Source organism: Petaurus breviceps, unplaced genomic scaffold (genome assembly GCF_028583685.1).
Source record: "Petaurus breviceps papuanus isolate PSGF00001 unplaced genomic scaffold, PetGlider_PUasm1.0 216, whole genome shotgun sequence".
NCBI classification, from domain to species: Eukaryota; Metazoa; Chordata; class Mammalia; order Diprotodontia; family Petauridae; genus Petaurus; species Petaurus breviceps.
Window position 1 is genome coordinate 8,149,898 of NW_027185867.1, and position 6,000 is coordinate 8,155,897.

Sequence of the window (6,000 nt, forward strand, 5' to 3'; positions counted from 1 at the left end):
GTGAAAACAGTAAGCATGCAGAGGGATCATGTTTGAGGGTCTGCTTAATGGGGAATGTGTGTCCTGGGGTAACTCACTCCTCCTCCCCACCCCGGACATGGCAGGACCACCGATGCCTTCCGATGTTCTCATTGTGCTGTTCTCTTTGGGCTCTACTTTACAATGGGTGTGGTATCTCTGCTGGGCACATTCCTCTGCTGGGATCCCTGGGTCTCATGGTGATGTCAGGGCATGTAGTCTCTGTTGATTTTATGGTGACTGTTATACAAGTAGTTTTGTGGCTTCCATGCCAATTGGACGTGTTGTTCTGCTGGTCCCATGACATGTCTCTAGGCAGATTGAGGTGTTTGTTGCTGTTGCTGTTGCTGCTGTTATTGTTTTAACTGACTAACAAATAGCATCAAAACAATCAGATTTGCTGCCGACAGAGATGCATAATGAAGATACTGGAGCTGGGGTCAAGAAGACCAGAGCTGAAGTTCTGTTCAAATACTATCTGTGGGACTGGGCAAATAACTTTATCTCTCTGGGCCTTAGTTTCTTCATCTTCAAAAAGAGGGAGTGGAGCCTGATGGTCTCCTTCTAGGTCTGACTGTATGATCCTATGAATGTGGACTGCATGTTCTGACTGGAATCTATTTGCATGCTAAACCAGAGAAGATCTTGGGAGTATCCACCCCTAAATAAGGTAGTTATTTGTAACAGAAATCCTTGATCTGTGCTTAGACCTAGGAGTTGAAAAGGAAAGATTCCAAATTAACCTAGAGGTATTCTGCCTGGCTTTTGTTAGCTAGAAGTGGTGGCTGTAATTAAAGAACCATCAATCTATCCTTACCTTTAGCTATTAGATTTCAGCTACTATACCCTGACTGAGGGGGCAGGTAGGTGGAGCAGTGGATAACAGGCTGAACCTGAAGTCGGGAAGACTCATCCTCCTGAGTCCAAATCTGACCTCAGATACTTACTAGCTGTGTCACCCTGGGCAAGTCACTTAACCCTATTTGCCTTGTTTTTCTCATCTGTAAAATGAGCTAAAGAAGAAAATGGCAAAACCACTCTAGTATCTTGGCCAAGAAAACCCCAAATGGGGTCAAGAAGAGTGGGGCACAACTGAAACAACAGAACCACAACAACCCTGGATGAGATGGCTTGGTTATGAAAGGATTAACCCAGAATTTGATCAGGAGCTCAGAAGAGACCAAGCACTCAACAACTACCAGAGAAATACTCAAGACTATGAGATTATGGGACCAGGAAAGCAAGTAGCCCACCAGAGCCATCACTAGGCTACCTGAACAGCCAATACTATGAGCCCAGCAGAGCCTAGCCAAGCAGCATTCCGGCACAGTTGTCCCCATTGGCCAGGAGGTGGTTCATTGAGAGCACTGTGATACCATAATCAGAAAACTGGCAGTCCTGCAGCTTCCGAAGCATGATTTGCCCTCACTCACGTATTTCCTATTTGTTGGTTCCTCTGGTGTAATCCTTCACACTTGTGTGTACAGCCTCACTGGTTTTATACATACACACACACATAATGGGAGAGGATACCCTAGGTGTAGGTGGAATATTAGTTATACTACTTTTCAAGTACCTTTGATTTGAAATAATTGTATCCTTTGGCTGAGTAAAGGAAAATATACAAAAGACCAATAGTTGTGGGAATACCTTTTGATTGTGCTGACCTTGATATTGTGAAGCTATTGTTTCTAGTGAATATGGACTCACAGTGTCTTGAACCTGGGGTTTAATCCTCAGGGGTCCTTATACATGAGAAGGTGTTTCATTGTGAGGACTCAAAAGAAAGTGCATGGAATGAATGGTGCATTCTCATGGCATGTGCAGGATGAGAGGCTCAACTGAGGGGCTATGAATAGGATCCAACCCACCAAGGCTGGGCTTCTTCAAGAGCAGTCACAGAAGAGAGCCCTATCAGACATGGAAGACCTCCGAACCATGCGAGAGAACTACGAGCTTCTCCTCATCACCACCAGGGGTAGCAGTCCATGTGCCTACCCTAAGGGTCCATGGAGAGGTTTTAGGGAGTCCACAAACTTGGATGGAGAAAAAATACATACATGTATACATATATATATATTCAATATGATAATTGGTTTTCTTTGTATTTATCCATTCCTATGTACTTTTATCCATTTAAAAACACTTGTAATAAGAGTTCCATAGGCTTCACCAGACTACCAAAGGATCTATGATATAAAAAAATTAAGAACTCCTGCTCTATACTGTTTTAAACATCTAAGTCCAAAATGTATGGAATTAGAGGGAATCTAGGTATTAGTTAGGCAAGGATTGGGCCTGATGGTCCTGTAAAAAGTGACATGCTCTCTATGGAGGCAGGAGACAGTTCTGGGGAAAGACTATGGAAGAAGAACCCAGGGCTTGAGAGGAAATACTTCCTTGGTGCTGGAGGGAGGGGATTTCTCCTTCCCCACATCCAATCAGCATGGTATCTTGAGGTAGAGCTACTCAGTTGGAAGTTCTGACCTCAGCAGGGAACAGACCCAGGAGTAGATGCAACTCTGAGGAGAGTCCAATTGCGGAGGGGTATAGGCTCAGGGAGCCCAGCTGAGTGACCTGCTCTGTAGAAATACTGTCCCCATCAGGTACAAAATGAGAGCCCCATGAGAAACGAGGAATCATTGCAGGGCCAGAAGTATGGGTTGATCTGGCCACATGCTTCCTCTCTGTGCTAGTACTCTCCTTGCATGCTCGCTCTTCACACTGTCACTGGGTTTAGCTGAGGAACAGGTACACCCCAGGTACATGGGAGAAATGTTTATAATCACTGTGTGCTACTGTTCTTTTGGTGCCCTCTCAGTAAATGCCTTTACTTTGAGTTAATTGTGTCTACTATTGAAGGTAAATCTACCAGTGAGAGCTCGTGGGCTATGGTTTTTAGAGTGTGGACACACAGAATACCAAGAACTTATAGGCAGTTTCCCCTGGGCACCAAATCTCTGAGTGCAGGTGGTATGGTGAGTAAAACAGAGTGGGGAGATATAAATTTATCTATATTTCTATTTATCTATATAGGTATTTCTATCTATCATTTGTCTATCTGTTTATCTATCATCTGTCTATCAATCATTTCTTTTATCTGTCAGTCTATTGTCTATCATCTATCTATGTCTATCTATTTACATATGCATATCTGTCTATCTCAGATCAGACCCTTGGACTGCTTCCTTTTGAACATAAGATATGGAGAGACCGAGTTTGTCCTTCACAGCTCAGCTCAAGTATTACCATCTTCCATAAAATCTTTTTCAACTACTCCAGATACTCATGATTTCTTTGTTTGAACTCTTATAGTTTCGTTCCAGCTCTAAGATTTTATGATCTATGAGTCATACAAGCTCCGTTCAAGTCATAACCAGGAATGTTCAGCCATTTAGTGGTCACAGGGATGGAGAAGATGAGAAGGAAGAGTCCTGTGGGCCAGAGTCAGGGTGAGATGCATTCCTGGGTTAGCATTCCAGAGCACAGGGCTAGAGAAAGGCATTTGAGTGAGTGTTCTGCTCATTTGCCCCATGCGGTCAAAGGGCTGTCCTGCATTCTTACCCTCCTTTGGCATGAACACTCCTGACACTGGAATTTCTTCAACCTGCAACTGGATTTAGTTTTCAACCATAACAAAGAAAAATGATGTGCTTTCTTGTCTGTATTGGCTAATCGGAACTTCTGATTCCCTTACTTGCTTGGTCAGTCTAAAGCTGGTGGGAGGTAAGTAGATGGGTCAGTGCCCACAGTACTTAGAAAGGCCTGAATTCAGAATGCTGAATCAGATACTTACTATCTGACCTTTTGCAAATCTTTCAGCCTCTCTCAGTCTCAGTCTTCTTATCTGTAAAATGGGGATAATAGTATCTATCTCAAAGTGTTTTTGTAAGGATCATTAACCAATTAGCCTACTAGAATTTAGAAGGGGAAGAGACCTTATAGAATAGTTAGTCTGACTCATTTACCTTCCTTCCTTCCTTCTTTTCTTTCTTTCTTTCTTTCTTTCTTTCTTTCTTTCTTTCTTTCTTTCTTTCTTTCTTTCTTTCTTTCTTTCTCTCTTTCTTCCTTCATTCCTTCCTTCCTTCTTTTCTTCCTTCCTTCCTTCCTTCCTTCCTTCCTTCCTTCCTTCCTTCCTTTTTTCCTTCCTTCTTTCCTTCCTTCCTTTCTTTCTTGTTGGTAAATAATATTTTATTCCAACTCATTTTTCAAACGAGGAAACTGAAACCCAGATAGTTAATTGATTTGCTCATTGTCACACAATCAAGTAAGGGTCAGAGGCAGGATTGAGAACGTGGGTCTTCCTAACTCTGGATCCTTATGATACCCTAGCCCAACCAAATTTTCCCAAGGTACTGGTCCTAATCTCCTTGATGACAAGGACTGTTGGCTTTTGTTTTATATCCTCTTTCCACCTAGCACCTAATGTAATCCCTTGTACACCACAGGTGCTTGATAAGTATTTGTTGAATTGATTGTTGGACTCTAAGTTTCCCCCTCAATAGGTAGAGATGGAGTCCGAATATTCAAAGGTGGAGAGGCAAGAAAGCAGAGAATGATTTTGGGTAATCCACAGTAATCTAGAGTTTACTGGAATGTAAGGGATTTGTGGGAATGTACTGTGAGACAAGGCTTTAAGGTAGGCTGGTTTGGATTTAATTCAGTAGGCAATGGAAGATTTTCAAAAAAGAATGTCACATGATCAGAACAGAGTATTAGGAAGATTAGTTTGGCAGTGTGGGGTGGGAAGCATTAAAGGGAGGAGAGAGTGGAGGCTGGGACACCAGTTAGGAGCAATAATCCAGGTGAGAGGCCATCAGGGCCTCAGTCTGGTGGTAGTATAAATGTTAAAGTGGGGATAGATAGAAGAGAGGTTGTAGAGAAAGAAACCGTAGTATTTGAATATGATTTTTTTAATATATCTAGGCTTTTTTTGTGTGTGTGGTTATGGTCTCTAGGTAGGCCGATGATTCTAAAGTAATCTCTCCTTGATCTGTTTTCCAGATCAGTGAAATACCTTACATTTTCTTCTGTTTTTAATCTTTTGACTTTATTGTAATATTTCTTGTCTTATAGAGTCATTAACTTCCTGTTTGGTCCATTTTGATTTTTAGGGAGTCTGTTACTTACTTGAGTAAGGCTTTAGACCTCTTGTGTTAAGTAATTAATTCTCCTTCCACATTTCTCCTCTATAACTTAAATTTAATTTCTAATGCTTTCCTCTATCCTCTACTCTCATTTTAAACTGTTTAAAAAACTCATATCATTTCTTTTTAGCAATTCTAAATTGATCTGGTCTCATGGATGTATTTTTTCTTTTAGGTTTTGCTTGTAGGTATTTTGGAGTTGTTTTTCTCTTCTGGTTTTATGTCTTGGGCATCCTGGCATTGAAATAACTATTTATATATATTTTTTGTTTGTTTACTCATTTTTGGCACTGAGGTCAAACCTTGCCTGGGAATCAGCTCTCAGATCTCCTTTCCACAGAGTATTGGAGAAATCCTGGAGCCCTTTCCTTTGCCCCAAGGCTGAGTCCAAGATCCTTTTTCTAACAGGAACCAGACTGTGCTGAGACCCTTTCTTGGGGTAGGGAAAATGAATGTTCTTTCTCCTCAGAGATCAAGATCCCTTCTCCTCCAGGGACTGAGGTGAAGCTATTTCTTTCTCCTAGGGGTGAGGGGTAGGGAGACATCTTTCTTTTACCCAGATTCCTCCTTCCTCCAGGGACTGCACTAAACTGAAACCCTTTCCTTTACGGGGGTGGGGGAGGGGGCTTTCCTTTGCTCTAGAGTATGAGTTCAACCTTCCTCAGGAGCTTAGAGAACATTAGGGTCTTTTTCTTTGCAGTGACCTGCTCTGAGGATTTTTTTTTCTTAGTCTGTGCTGGAGTCCTTCACTGTTTCCTGATAACTGAGTCTGAGACACCCCCTGACCCCCTCCCCCCCAGATCAGAGATACCACACAAAGGGGACTGAGTCGTAT

General features: G+C 42.2%; 1 protein-coding gene and 1 long non-coding RNA gene across 5 annotated transcripts in view; one reads left to right on the plus strand and one right to left on the minus strand.

The window, feature by feature from the left end:
* Window positions 1-6,000, plus strand: part of NINJ2 (ninjurin 2) — a 147,919-nt gene that overhangs the window by 45,114 nt on the left and 96,805 nt on the right. The window contains exon 1 of one of the 4 annotated variants that reach the window (XM_069094192.1): window positions 3,533-3,748. The exons of 1 other annotated variant lie outside the window; for it this stretch is intronic. The gene's annotated coding sequence lies outside the window, so the exon portion shown is untranslated. Of the gene's footprint in view, window positions 1-3,532; window positions 3,749-6,000 lie in introns of those variants that run through there. 2 more of the 4 variants (XM_069094186.1, XM_069094185.1) reach the window with 2 other exon arrangements.
* Window positions 1-6,000, minus strand: part of LOC138165929 (uncharacterized) — a 102,861-nt gene that overhangs the window by 16,456 nt on the left and 80,405 nt on the right. The window lies entirely within an intron of this gene.